General features: G+C 52.0%; 1 non-coding gene across 1 annotated transcript; it reads right to left on the bottom strand.

Moving 5' to 3' along the window:
- Positions 1 to 2,309: 2,309 nt before the first annotated feature.
- On the bottom strand, positions 2,310 to 2,391 carry TRNAS-UGA. The gene has a single exon. It is a non-coding gene; the product is annotated as a tRNA-Ser (tRNA).
- Between the last annotated feature and the right edge of the window lie 12,328 nt (positions 2,392 to 14,719).

The raw sequence follows: 14,719 nt of genomic DNA, 5'->3' as shown, positions 1-14,719 counted from the left end.
CAGTTCACTCCCACTACTCCAAATACAAAGACCTCCTGCCCCACACAGCATGTGCCAAGGCCTGTGGAACTCACTGCCACTGGACTGCTACCAATGAGAATGATCCCCTCGTGCTGGATCATCTGCTTGGCCCCCCACTCCCTCTCGGGGTGCGCTGTGCGGCGTGACTGGGGATTCTGCAACGGCCCAGCACCAGGCAACGCACAACGAACACCACATGCCCTGCCCTTCCTCACCTGAGCTGCTCTCCAGGTGCATTGGAGCCCAGCACCCCACATCTTGGCACTGGGGGTGAGCTGCAGCCCTCACCACACTCTGCAGCGGGGAGAAGGGTCAGGCCAGCCAGCCCTTGTAAGATGGGGAAATCACCATCGGGGTCGACGGTATGGGGGCTGTGACCTACAGAGAAATAGTTGTCGCGCTGGCAGAGGGCAGCAGAGCATGCACACACACACAATTGCAAACATATGCATGAATCCAGCCACACACACACACACACACACACACACACACACGTGCTAATATACACAAACACCCGCACAAATCCAGCCCACACCAACACAAGCCTGGAAGCAAGGGTAGAAGAGCAGGCTGGGGCTGGGTCACTCCACTTCCTGCAGGAAGTAGCCAGCCCCCATCCCCCATGGAGGCCTGGGACCAGCCCCCCTCTGCTTCCCCCCACGGAGACCTGGGGCCCCAGCCTGCTCTGCTCCCCTGGCTCCCAAACTTGGGGGGGGGAACCGCCCCACAGCACTAGCTGGCAGTGTGGCTGGGAACCAGGGGAGTGGACCAGGCTGGGGCTGGGTCACTCCACTTACCATGCAGTGTGTGATGGGGTGGTGGGGGGCTGGGGCTGGGGCAGAGCAGGGGCGGGGGCCATGCCCCCCCTGCAGCAGCTCCCCACCCCAGCTCACCTCCACTCTGCCTTCTCCCCTGAGCTCGCCGGTGCCGCTCCACTTCTCCCGCCTCCCAGGCTTGCGGTGCCAATCAGCTGTTTAGTGCGGCAAGCCTGGGAGGGGAGGAGAATTAGAGCGGGGGGCTGTGTGCTCAGGGGAGAAGACGGAGCAGAGGTGAGCTGGGACAGCGAGCGGTTCACCTGCACGCCCCCCCTGACCTGCGGTGGGCAGCCCTCCCCACCGCACCCCCCAGCTCCCTGCCCCAGCTCACCTCCACTCCCCCGCCTCCTCTGAGTGTGCTTCTCGCGCCCCCAACCACTTGGCACCCTAACTCGGCAGCTGAGAGTCTGTGCAGACATCAGCCCCCCTGCCAGCCCCACAGGCAGCAGCAGCGCCAGCCCCCCAGCACCACAGGGGCACTCAATGCACTTCCTGTGGGGAAATGGCTCCTTGGCGTCCAGCTGCTAGAGTGAGAGCCAGGAGAGAGCAGTGTCTGGCTCAGCTTGGGGGAGAGAAGAGACCTGGTGAGTGCGGATCTCCCTCAGCCTCCCCCGCAAGGCTGGTCAGTTGTATTGTCACTGTGATAGTCGGTGCTTCCCTTCAGGTCCGGCCCTAGAGGGGTGCAGGGCCCAGGACAAATCCCCCCCCCCCTTTCTGTACCACCCACTCCACCCCTTCCCCCAAGCTGCCACCGCTGTCCCATCTCTTCCCGGCCTTCACCTTTGTTGTGTATTTGGTTGTCATGGTTTTTGGGTCCTATGGCAACTGAGCTAGATTATTAGGGGATAGCCCGGCTGGCTTCGGCCAGTTGGGTGAGCTCTGTATCTATAAATAAAATGGTAGTTTGGTTAGCTGTCTGCTCTAAGGCCTCAAGTGATTTCTTCCTAAACCGACTGCCCCCAAGGATATAACAACCTTCCTGCCCCATTCCACTCCCTCCCCCCCCTCATCCCGTCCCTGCTCATCCTCCTCCCTGCCCAGCGCCTCCTGCACCCCACTGAACAGCTGATCACTGGCAGGTGGGAGGTGCTGAAGGGGAAGAGGAGGAGCTTGTCAGCAAGGCTTGTAGTGGGGCAGGGGGAACTGGCTGCCAGTGGGCGCTGAGCACCTATTTTTTCTCTGTTGTTTCTGCAGCCCCGTAGCTCCCATGGAGTCGCTGACTTGGCTCCTTTCACACTCTAGAGAGAGGAGCTGAACCAGGGCTATGGCTGATCTATGGGGCACCAGGTGAGTGGCAGAGGCTTCAGGCGCTGAGAGTTTGCCTGACTCACCAGGGACATAGTGTGAGGTGGTGTCCCAGGGATCTCCATGAAAGGAGCAGAACAGGATTTACTTGGGGGTGGGAGAGGGTGAGAGTGTCTCAATGGGTTGTACAGAGGTTCCCCAGGGAGAGACTGGCTAAAACCCAGGCCTCGCTGTGAGCAGGATTCGAACCTGCACAGGGGAACCCTATTGGGCTTCAACCCCAACCCCTTAACCACTCGGCCATCACAGCTGTGAGCACAAAATTGCCCCAATGCCAGAGAAACTGGTAAAGAATCACAATGCCCAGGCATGAAATCATCTGAACTACAGAATTCCCACCACAAACCTGGCTCTCAAAGCACAGGGGGGATTTGGGGTTTGTTCTCTTTGCTTAGCCATGTGCAGTAGCTCATGTTCCAATATGTCTGTTAGTCTATAAGGTGCCACAGGACTCTTTGTTGCTTTTACAGATCCAGACTAACATGGCTACCCTCTGATACTCCTAGTGACACTCTCCGATGGATCCCCATCCTCCACTCACCGTGAGGTAGGTAGGAGCGGATCATTATTATCCCTACTGGAAAGAGGAGAAGCTAAGGCTGAGAAAGGGGAATTGACTTGTCTTAGGTCACACAGCCAGCCAGTGGCAGAGTTGGGAATAGGACCCAAGAGCCCTGATTTTGAAACTAACCATCAGATCTTGAATTTCACACATTGAATGACCTGAATAAAGTGCTCTCAGATGAGCTTCAGACTAACAACAGTTCACAGTAATTATTCAGCAAGTATTTGAGGAGAACTGCAATGTTAGAGAGAATCATGAACTGCTCAGAGACCATTAATGCAGAGAAGCAGCAAAATTTGTCAAACATATAACAGGTTATGACTTATTTCCTTGGTCTTAAAAAAGAACAACAAGGAGCTGAATCAGGGTAGAGACTGAGGACGGGAGGACGGGAACCTTGCCTTTAGGGGAGAACGTGGAAAAACTGAATAACTTAGGCCTGAGTCTGCCAAGGCCCTAGGATGCCAGCTCAGACAGGGGCAAACCAGCTCCTGTTTGGTGCACCGTGTTAACTCTGAAACCTAACAACGACAGTTTAAATGGTGGAAAATTCGGAGGCAAAATTCCTTCCTCTCCCATCCAAACTTCTGGCACCGATGACTTCTGTGACATTCTTCTGTGTGGTTGGAGCAAAACCCACAGCGTCCTGAAAATGCAGTAGTGTGGGGCGGTGTGAAATGATCCCAGTGTCGTAAATAAACCAGGGGTCGCTGTGCTGAATGGGGTGGTCGGCTTCGTTTCTGATTTAATAAACTCCCCCACTTCCCCACTCCCCTTCCTGAAAGCCCCTGGAGCTGCAGTGTCACGTCCCCTTTGCCTCCTCAGAAATCTGGACTCTGCTACAGGCCCTAGGCCCAGCTTAGCCCCCAGGACTCAGGGCTTTGACTGCAGGGAATGTTCCTGCATTGGCCCCGGGAGATGTGGGGTGTTGGAGGGAGGGGTCAGAGCAAAGCGCTTTGCAGTTCTTGGCGGGGGCGGGGGGTCCCTTGCACCCAGAAGCTCCTTTGACTCCGCACAGGTGGGGTGGGGGGCTGCCCCCCTGGCTCCGGTCGCAGGCATAGGGCTGGAGGTTGTGATCAGGAGGGTGTGATTTCGGTGTCTGTCCTGGAGAGCAGGGGCAGCCCTTGCCCTGGGGGTTCCCAGCGCGGGTGTAGCCCTGTCTCAGGGCGAATGGGACTGATCGGTTCTGACTGTGGGAATGAGCTGGGAGGGAGTCGGGCACGGCCAGTGGGGCACACAGAGCAGAGGGCCCCTTGAGCCAGCGACCTGCCCCCGATGTTCTCTCCAAGCCTTGGCTGCGGTGTTGGCTCCTTGGCCCCCTGATTTCCCTGGTGCCTGTGCGGCAGCGCTAGCGGAGTTGGTCTCCCTGGCTGCCCTGGACAACAGAAGCGGGTTAAACCCAGGCTGCCTGGCTCTGAGACCGGGGGTGGGCTTGCACCCGGCACGCTAGGGCTCGTCCGGCTGCGGTGCCCTCTGGGCACCCTGGATTCTGGGAGGTTTCAGAAGGGCCGGCAGGGAGAGGGTTGGTTGAACTGGTGGCACCCGGCTGGGCTGGGCTGGTTCCTGTCCCTCTGAGAGCCTGGTCAGCTCCAGCTAGTTCTCGTGGCACTCGCCAACCAGCCAAGGCACTTCTGTGTGTGGCCCCAGGCCGGAGTCTCTGCTGCATGTTTCCGGAGTCGGACCCCAGGATGGGGAGGGGAACGGCAGCCTGAAGTCACCGTTGTGTCTCCCTCATCCAGGTCGGCTCCCACATCGTCCCCTGCACAAAGGAGAGCAGCCCACGGGCTGCTCTAGCTCACCCGGGCCTGGCATGGAAGCCCAGGACAGCCCGTGCACTCATTGCTCCAGTCACCCTCCCCTAGTCCCCACAGCTGGGTGGTGGGGCTACCCCTCTGCCCCCTTTACGCTGCGCCCGACCATTCCAAAGCATTGTCCTCCCTCCGTCCTGGGGGAGGCCAGGCCGATGTTACAGCTGGCTCTGAAGCACAGGAAGGGCAGGCTGGGGATCTGGACTTGGACTCCGGAGACCAATCACTTATTCTGCCCCCTGCCTCAGGTTCCAGTGTGTGCAATGGAGATACCCCTTCCCAGCCTCCCTAGGAAGGAGCCAGAGCTGAAGCCAGAGCGCTCCGATCCTGCGGTGCTGGGGCAAGAGGAATCCTGATCTGGGTCAGAGCCTGTTCAGATGGCGCTAGGCCCTTCGGGGCAGCTCTGGCCTTGGGGGTGACAGGCCTGGACTCTCTCATTTGCCCTGTGCTGGGGAATGATGGCCCAGGGGGAAATGAATCTAGGGGAGTAAAAACCTCTGGTGGCTTTGTCTGTCTTGGCCAGCAGCTGTTCTGACAGCCAGGGACGTGCACCTGTCTTATCTCGGTGCAGAAAAATCATGGGCTTTAGGCTTTTAATATATTGTGCACCAGAGCCCAGCCCTCCGGAGGGAATTGTTTCTGAAAGGGTGAAGTCGTTTTGTGTGAACGGTTTCTTCCAAGCTGAGTATTTAAGCTGTCATGGGATAAAAGGAAAGGTCCTTTCATGGATTGAGAACTGGTTAAAGGACAGGGAACAAAGGGTAGGAATTAATGGTAAATTCTCAGAATGGAGAGGGGTAACTAGTGGTGTTCCCCAAGGGTCAGTCCTAGGACCAATCCTATTCAATTTATTCATAAATGATCTGGAGAAAGGGGTAAACAGTGAGGTGGCAAAGTTTGCAGATGATACTAAACTACTCAAGATAGTTAAGACCAAAGCAGATTGTGAAGAACTTCAACAAGATCTCACAAAACTAAGTGATTGGGCAACAAAATGGCAAATGAAATTTAATGTGGATAAATGTAAAGTAATGCACATTGGAAAAAATAACCCCAACTATACATACAACATGATGGGGTTAATTTAGCTACAACGAGTCAGGAAAAGATCTTGGAGTTATCGTGGATAGTTCTCTGAAGATGTCCATGCAGTGTGCAGAGGCGGTCAAAAAGCAAACAGGATGTTAGGAATCATTAAAAGGGGATAGAGAATAAGACTGAGAATATATTATTGCCCTTATATAAATCCATGGTACGCCCGCATCTCGAATACTGTGTACAGATGTTGTCTCATCACCTCAAACAAGATATTCTAGCACTAGAAAAGGTTCAGAAAAGAGCAACTAAAATGATTAGGGGTTTAGAGAAGGTCCCATATGAGGAAAGATTAAAGAGGCTAGGACTCTTCAGTTTGGAAAAGAGAAGACTAAGGGGGGACATGATAGAGGTATATAAAATCATGAGTGATGTTGAGAAAGTGGATAAGGAAAAGTTATTTACTTATTCACATAATACAAGAACTAGGGGTCACCAAATGAAATTAATAGGCAGCAGGTTTAAAACAAATAAAAGGAAGTTCTTCTTCACGCAGCGCACAGTCAACTTGTGGAACTCCTTACCTGAGGAGGTTGTGAAGGCTAGGACTATAACAATGTTTAAAAGGGGACTGGATAAATTCATGGTGGCTAAGTCCATAAATGGCTATTAGCCAGGATGGGTAAGAATGGTGTCCCTAGCCTCTGTTCGTCAGAGGATGGAGATGGATGGCAGGAGAGAGATCATTTGATCATTGCCTGTTAGGTTCACTCCCTCAGGGGCACCTGGCATTGGCCACTGTCGGTAGACAGATACTGGGCTAGATGGACCTTTGGTCTGACCCGGTACGGCCTTTCTTATGTTCTTATGTTATGTTCTTATGAGGCTGAGGGTTCTCACCAGAGAGCCCAAAGGATGGCCCAGGTCACCGGAGGGGATCACTGCCCGAGCACTATTTCAGCCCCACATTTTTGGTGGACCTCCCACAGTGGGAGCTGCAGAGCACTCCCCTGCAACACACACACACACACACACACACACAGACACACACACACACACTCCCTCCCTCCCTCCTGGTGTTGGGAGGGGAACAGGTGAAAGGACAAAAGAAGCAAGAGACAGAGAAAGGGGGAAGCAGTGGTGAGCTGGAGCCGGTTCCCACAGGTTCTCAAGAACCGGTTACTAAAATTAGACCTCCGTGGAGAACCGGCTGTTAAAGGGCCAGGGGGTGGGCAAAGAACTCCAGTCCGCGGGCCGGACCATCCTGTTGCTACCAGGATTCCCAGCTTGGGAGGCTGAGGCTCCTCTGGCCCTTTCTCCGTTTCCCCCCAGCTGCAGTGTGGCCAGCTGCCGGCATCAGCTGGGCAGCTCAGCTGAGCTCTGGAGTTGTCCTGCTGCTTTGAGCTGCCGGCAAGGTAAGGGGGGAGGGGGCTGCAAGCTCTAGGGCTGCCGAGGGGGCAAGTGGGGCAATTTGCCCCAGGCCCTGCAGGGGCCCCCGGCCCCATGAGTATATCTCCCCCTGCCCCTCCCCCACTACCTCCCTTAAATCAGAACTTTTTATAGGGAACTGGTTGTTAAGATTTTGGCAGCTCATCACTGGGGGGAAGGGATGGATGGAGGAAAAGGTGAAACCAAAAGGACAAACCCTAATGACCCCAGTGATTCTAAGGGACAAAATCCCAAGTGCGCAATAAAATTCTGCCTCCTTAAGCTCGTGTTTTCCATGCCTAGAATTCAATGGTCACCAGATGGATCAGACTGAACAGGTTTCAAACCTCGAGGAGGCTCTTACCTTCTAAACAGGGACTTCTGTTTACTAGTAAAATCACTAAAAGGGAAGGAGAAAACTCGAAAGAGGTTCCTCCTGGCGCTCACGTGCCTGAACCCAAATACTCTCTCAGTCCTCAAAGAGAGACCTGGAGAAGGAGACTTGCTGAAGCAAAGCCACAGGGGTCTCTGAGGTTTCCCTGGCCCCTCGCCCCTGTCCTGCCTGGTTGATGTCAGCATCTCTCTGTGAGGTCACCACCTCCCCACCACCTTGGACCAATAGTCTGAGGTCCTGCAAAAAGCCTTTGTGATGTCACTGCCACACCCTCCCTTGCTGTGCTAATGTCCTGCCCCTAGCCAGGCACTTTGGAGGTTTGAGCTACTCCCTGTGGATCACCCACTCAAGGAGCGTTCGTTCTAGGAAGCAAGCCGGCTAGACAAGAAAACATCAGACGCTGCTCCCAATGCTACACTCCGTTTTTCAGAAATTAGTTGACTTTATGGCCAGAAGAGACAACTAGAGCATCTTATTTGACCCCCTGCATATCACAGGCCTCCTGTATGACACAATAGCTACTTTTGGGGCAAACACATTCCAGAAAGGCGTCTAGTCTTCATTAAATGATATCAAGAGATGGAGAATCCACCACTTTCCCTAGAAGACATTTTTCTCCAGCCCTCAGAACATTTGGTGGCTCTTTGCTATTGAACGAGCTCAACCTGTTTAGCTTATCAAAAGAAGATTGAAAGGTGATTTCATTGAAGTGTTGAAGGGCCTTAATGGAGAGAAAATATTGGGTATGAAAGGGCTCTTTAATCGAGCAGAGAAAGGCATAACAAGACCCAATGGCTGGAAGGTGAATAGAGACAAATTCATATTACTACTAAGGCACAAATATTTAACTGCGAGGATGATTCACGACAGGAACAAGCTCCCAAGGAAAGTGGTGGATTCTAATTCTAATTCCTTATGAATATTCTGTGTGTTTGTGTCTGCAGGGAGGAACATGCCATATGCCCAGAGGACTCTATTCCTCCAGCCTGCAAGGACAGAGGAGATGTCAAGGAGTTGCTCCTTCAATCCCCCCCACAGAAAGGCCCTTCTTAGGAAAGGCAAAATCCTGGAGAGAAAGAGTAACACTGAACAAGACTCCAGAAAGACAGATTTTTATACTCACAGTAAGAAGTTTTTCACCTCACCAGGGACTTGAACCCTGGACCCTCAGATTAAAAGTCTGATGCTCTGCCAACTGAGCTAGCCAGGCTCACATAGGAAAAGTATAAGTTGGTGCACAGGTGAAGCTAGTCAAGAAAAATCGAGACGGCCACAATAGGGGAAACCTGCTGCTCTCTCTCTCTTCCCAGCCCTGGCTTGGCTGGGTATTAGTGCTGGTTAAAAAGATGGGAAAATATCGGCATCTACCATCCTTTCATAGCTGTACAAGACTCAGGCACAATACAGAGGTGCTCATCTGCAAGTGCCGAATGGTTGGATTGGCTAATGCAGCCTGTAGACGTCCAGGGCACTCTGGGATATACAGCCAAGTGTCCATCACCATCATCAATTCAAAGGGATAATGATAATGGTAGCAAGGTTCACAACTGACTCAGCAGTTGCATACAAAGGTGCACGTTTGGCAGTTACGTTGGCTCAGGTTGGCCACCCCAGTCTAGATGTAGAAGTTACAACATTTAAACTGGAAAGAGGGGCCAATTTCCCCATCATTTCCCACCTTTACATCCAAACACGATGAAGGTAGCAGATAGAGCCAGAGCAGGTTGTCTATGGGACCAAGTATATGCAGAGTATCCTCGACAGAGGTTTGTTCAACCTGTTCTTAAAAACCTCTGAGGACAGAGACACCACAGACGCCTTTGGGAGCCTATTCGAGACCTTGACTACACTCAGAGTCTGACATTGGTGAAGTAGGAGGCTGAGAAAAACAACACTGGCTGTCAGAAAAAAACAGCCCTCCCTGGTGCTTTAAGCAGTAGGTTCTGGTGTTTTAACAGCCATGGCCTGGGTTCAATTCCCCCTAAAAGCCAGAAGTTTTTCAATGAAAATCTCCATTCATTTCGCATTTGAAATGGAAAGGAAAAGAGGGCTTCTTGTCCTTATTAACAAGGCAAAGAATGGCTTTTTTCTCAGTAAATATTTTTAAAAGGCGCTGACTCGACCTGAAGATCTCATTTCATTTGTATTTACAATGGAATGATTCTCTCTAGGATAGACAGAAATTCTTCAGCTAGACTCGGATTCCACGGGAATACGAGAAGCGATTGTGTCTAACACCTGCCTTTTTTTGGACAACAGTGATGTCCAGGTTTTCCATGGACATTTCCCTTCCAGCACCTCAGGCTCCATCCAACAATACAAGAAACTGAAATGCACAGAAAGTTTCTCACCATAGGATTCACTGACCAGGCCGGGGGAAAAGTTTTACCATTTGAAGATGTTTGAATTCCCTCCAACTTCTCTCATACAAATGCTAAATAGTTGGTGGTGTAATGTTACAGGAGAGGTTGAAATTAGGCTATTTCGTCAGATAGAAGACAGTGATTGTGTCAGGAGTGGGATGTGAATGGAGCCTAGAGCAACAAATGACAGTCTTAGAGGGCTTATTCCTTCACCCTCTCACTTCCCTGGTCCTTCTCGCATGAACAGAGAGCAACAATACCTGAAGTCCAAAGGCGCAAACAATTCGATGTTTATTGGGGTGAGCGTCCATCAAGCATGATTCCAGTTTCCTTCCTTAGTGTTCCCTTCTCAGCTCTGACACCAAAGAGCTTTGTCTGTGTCCCTGTTTCTGTTCCCATCCCAGTTCCCATTTCCCCCTGTAGCAAAACATGATCCCAATTCCCCCATCCCCAGTCCCTGTTCCCATTTCCCCCCCCCCCCGCCTTCCTGATTGACTGCAGACTATATAGTAAAACCTGAGTTCTACTTAGCTATGCCTTAACCAATCATTTTACTGAAATGTAACTAACCAATCCTAATATACTGTAATGTGATTATTTAACCAATTATATTCCACCACCTTCATTGGTTTACACCCAACAAAATTAATTATACAGCAGACAGAAACAATCACAGACCCAGACAGAGACCATGCAAATAAACTTCCAAAACAATACAGAAGGAGGATTTCACAATTACATCTATACAGACATAAGGGTTTTCCAGCTGTGTCTATTGATAAGTGAGTTCTTGCCAGACAGGATGCTACCAAACTAAGTTTCCCTTTCTCTGGAGGTGATGGAATATCAGGGCAGGATTGTATTCCTAACAGCCCAATAGCACCTTATTTCAATGTGACTAGTTGGGAATGTGAGGATGTGACCATACACTTCCCAGCTTATGGCTGCCTTTGCTGCTTAGCTGAAGAACCAGGCCTCAGACTGTCACAGTAAAAGAAGGCAATTACACAGACAGTGATTTTTTATTCTTTCTTTTATACCTTTATAACTAGCTAAGTGATAAAAATACACCTAAATTCTTAAAGTACAGGCCTTTGCAGACTGGCCTGAATCTCTGTATCCTAACAGTCCTCGAGGTCAGGCAGCCTCTGGGTAAGGGGGTGGGGACTCAGATCCTTCCACTGGCCAATTCCACCCGGGTTGTGTATAAACCAGGGAAGTTTGCCACAATAACCAGACCAGATGCCCCCTTTACACTTGTACTCTGTCCTCATTGCTTCTCTGTCTCTCTTCCCCTCATCTCTGCTGCTCCCCCTCTGGGCTTTCTCAGCACCTGGCCCCACAGCACTTCCTGGGGGCCAGAGACTACACTTTCTGTACCTGCGTATGTGGCCTCTCTCCTGATTGCTAAGGAAAGGAACCTTTCCAGGAAATGGCCACAGCTTCTGGGAATCCCTGTGTGGCTGTGAACAGAATTTGGCTCCTGGCACACAAGGCAACTTAAAAGCGAAGTACCCAGACAGGGGCTTGAACTGTGGACCCACAACTTAAGAGCCTGATGCTCTACCAACTGAGCTACCTAGGCTTATTGAGAATATTTTTACCGTTCACCACAAGAGCGAGCAGGCAGGCAAAAGAGAGTCAAAAAAAGTCCCAGGAACCCCTCCTCTTTTTCTGCACAGCCACTGCCTGTCAGAAGGATTCCTCCTCCTCAGGGAGACTAAATCTCTGTGCCTAGACAGCCGGTCCATCCGCTGCACCTCAATCCCCTATGCCCGAGCCTCCCTGCCAAAGCCCTGCACCTGGCCCCATACAATTAAGTCTCACTTGTCGCTGGGAACTTAACTTCTTGTGCCCAGAGTGTCTCAGCCCCCTCAGCAGATGACCTGAGAAACACAGTGTCCGGCTTTTCCAAAGAAGAGCTTAGACCCCCCTCATCATGTGGCCTAAAGGATAAGGCATCTCCCTGTGGATCAGATGATTCAGGATTTGAGTCCCCTCATGGTTGTGCTCACTTTGTGCTGCAAGTCCTGCTCCCTTCAGGGCTGGAACCTCTTCTTGGCCGCTCAGGCCAATGCTCTGGCTTCAGCTAGAGCCCCGGGAAGGAGTTGGGGGTGGGTGTCACAAAGGCTGGGACCTGAGCCCCAGGGGCTTCCAGTCTCGCCTTTGCCCTTCCTGACTTGCCAAAGAAAATGGGCGGCTCCACTGCCAAAGTGAGCACCTGGAGTGGGAACCATACGAGGCCCCACCAGGGGGGCTGGCCCTGCTTTCCTACCATCTTCTGATGTTGGCCACAGAGCATCAGCAGCCGCCCTGCATGCTGGTCTGAGGGTGGCCTTCAGTGGGGTTCAGCACAGCAGGGAGCAGGCTGGCCCTGTGGCTGTCTGCTGGCCACACATAGGCATGGTCCTCTCCTCCTCTTGCCCTGACCTCCGCTGCTTTTAAGCCTTCCCTTGGAGCTGTCAGCACCAGCCGCCTCTGCTCTAGGTGCCCAGAGGAGGAGAGGTGCTGGGCTCCCACCTGCCCAGCCCTGCTTCCTTCAAGCACAGTGGCAAGTGCCAGACTTGTGGGCACTAGGTGAAGCCGTGAGAATCCCAACCCTCAGGTGTCAGTTCTAGAGCCCTGACCCATACAGCAGGAGGGAAAAAAATTGCTCTTGCAGAGCTGGAGACAGGGAAGTGGAGCACTGTGAGCTCCAGGGTTTTACCACAAGGTCCCACTGAGATCTGAACTCAGATTGCAGGATTCAGAGTCCTGAGTGCTGCCCATTACACCATGGGACCAGCTCATGCTCCCTTTTCTGGCCATCAGTGACCCTCATGGGGCCTGCTCGAATAAGGGACTGTTGGCCCCTTACTAAAGCTTAGTGGGGGTTTTGGTTGGCTAGTTCCCAGTCCCAATAGAAGGGGGAAGGGCCAATGGGAAATCAGGCCCCTGAGACCGACAGTCCCCAGGGGCAATGGGGAGAGGCCAAAGCTCCAAGTTAGCTGCACTGACAGGCCAGGCAGTGTAATGAGGGAGTCACCAGGCCAGGGGGTCCCATCCTCCGTGGGAGCTGGAACTGCCTGGGTCAGAGTGGGGCAGAGCTAAGGAGAGAGCAGGAGCCCGAGAAGAGCCGGGGAGCAGAGCTGCACAGGTGTAGTGCCAGAAACTGCTCCCTGTAGGACTTTGCTACCTGTAGTAGTTACTGAGACCTGAGGTTGTTCTTATTTGCTGACTTGTCCTAATTGGCTAAAACTTGAGAGTGGTGGGGGATGGAAGCATAAAGGCTTCGTCCTCCAAGCGACCCTGCCTGGTGTCCATCTGTATCTATTACCTCTTAACACCGGATTGTAAAAAATAGAGTGAGGTCATTTAAACATCATTTATTTTGCAGCTTCATTTACTGTGCTAACAATGTAGCATCCTGACACTGATATTTCTGCCCATGTGCCCTGTGGGTTGGATTCATTATAGTGGGACGCGGGACATGTGGAGGATAATTTAAACTCTTAATTTCCTTATGGTTTCCCTGCAATATACTTCTCTGCTGGTGCGATTTCTGACCATTGCACGTCTATTGTATTTATTACAATAGCACAAGTAAGTCACACAAATGACATAGTCTAAGGACTTGGCTACACTTGCAAGATAGAGCCCATTAAAGCAGCCCCGGGTGCCCTAACTCCTGAGGTGTCCACACTCGCAAGGCACATGGAGCACCTGGGCTCTGTAGGTGGAGCGCTCCTGGTAATCCACCTCCATGAGAATCATAAAGCTCGCTGAGCCCTGCTGAAATACCCGGGCATCAGTGTGGACGTGTTGCATCACTGCACTGTGTTGGGCCTCAGGAAATGTCCCATAATCCCCTGAAGTCAAGTGCCCACTCTGGTCATTGTTTTGAAATCGGCTGCAGGCATGCGGATATCCCCTTTCAAAGCTCCGTTTCTGACAGCCGGCTGCTTATCTGCTCCGGGACAAAGCAACCATTAGTGTGGAGTGCTGCTGTTGTGAGTGTGTATGAGGAGGTGGGGTCTGCTGCTGTCCGAACACACAAGACAGCATGCTGACACACTCTCAGTCCCCAAACACTGTTGCTCCCCCCACGTACACACAACACACTCCCTGTCACATTCCACCCTCGCCCCCCATTTGAAAAGCATGTTGCAGCCACTTGCACACTGGGATAGCTACCACAGTGCACTGCTCTCTCTGGCATTGCCAGAGCTACTAATGTGGCCACTCCAGTGCGCTTGCAGCTGTCAGTGTGAACACACGGCAGCAGTTTCCCTGCTGTGGTTTAACTCCCAGCGCTCTACCTCTGCAAGTGTAGCCAAGCCCTAAATTTACCAAACCAACCGAACTCAGTAACTGCCCTCCACCACCACATGCAGGGAGTAGGGGCACAGTGAAGCACACGCCGCACTTACTGGCTCAGCCTTGTGCATGCTGGGGTGGCCACCTCCCCGTTGATGAGACCTGGTCCCACCATCTCCTCGGAGCTCCAGGCTGCCCTGCTGCCATCCCTGTCTGTGTTGTCTTCTCTAGCAGTTGACTGGAAGGTGAGCACTGGCCGCATGCCATGTAGCCGTGTTGTCTCGAAGGGCGAAAGCAGGAGGAATGGTGCCTTCATAGCCCACCCAATATTCCATAATATAGTTAAGGAAAATATTTCTCAATGAATTCTCAGTAAAAGATCAGAAGCAGCCAGTGTCCGCATCAGCCTACGAGCATTGGTATTTTCTTGAAATTTGTCAGACCAACCTATCTAACACCAAACACACATTTGAAGTTCTTCTTTTCACACTGTTGCTCATTCTCAGGTTCTGCTTTGTCTCCAGACAGATCCATTCTCTTTCAGGACAGCCTTGTTCTTTCTGTCTGTTTCACTCACTGAGGTGTCACAGTAAACACTCCCCTTCCTTCCATTCTGAGACAAACACTAGTATTAAGTGTTTGCTACTGATGGGTCTAGAAAGGATTTGTCAAGTGGAAGATGCTGTTTC

Source organism: Mauremys reevesii, linkage group 12 (assembly GCF_016161935.1).
Source record: "Mauremys reevesii isolate NIE-2019 linkage group 12, ASM1616193v1, whole genome shotgun sequence".
Classification (NCBI taxonomy): Eukaryota; Metazoa; Chordata; order Testudines; family Geoemydidae; genus Mauremys; species Mauremys reevesii.
This window is presented reverse-complemented; position numbering and strand designations above follow the sequence as displayed.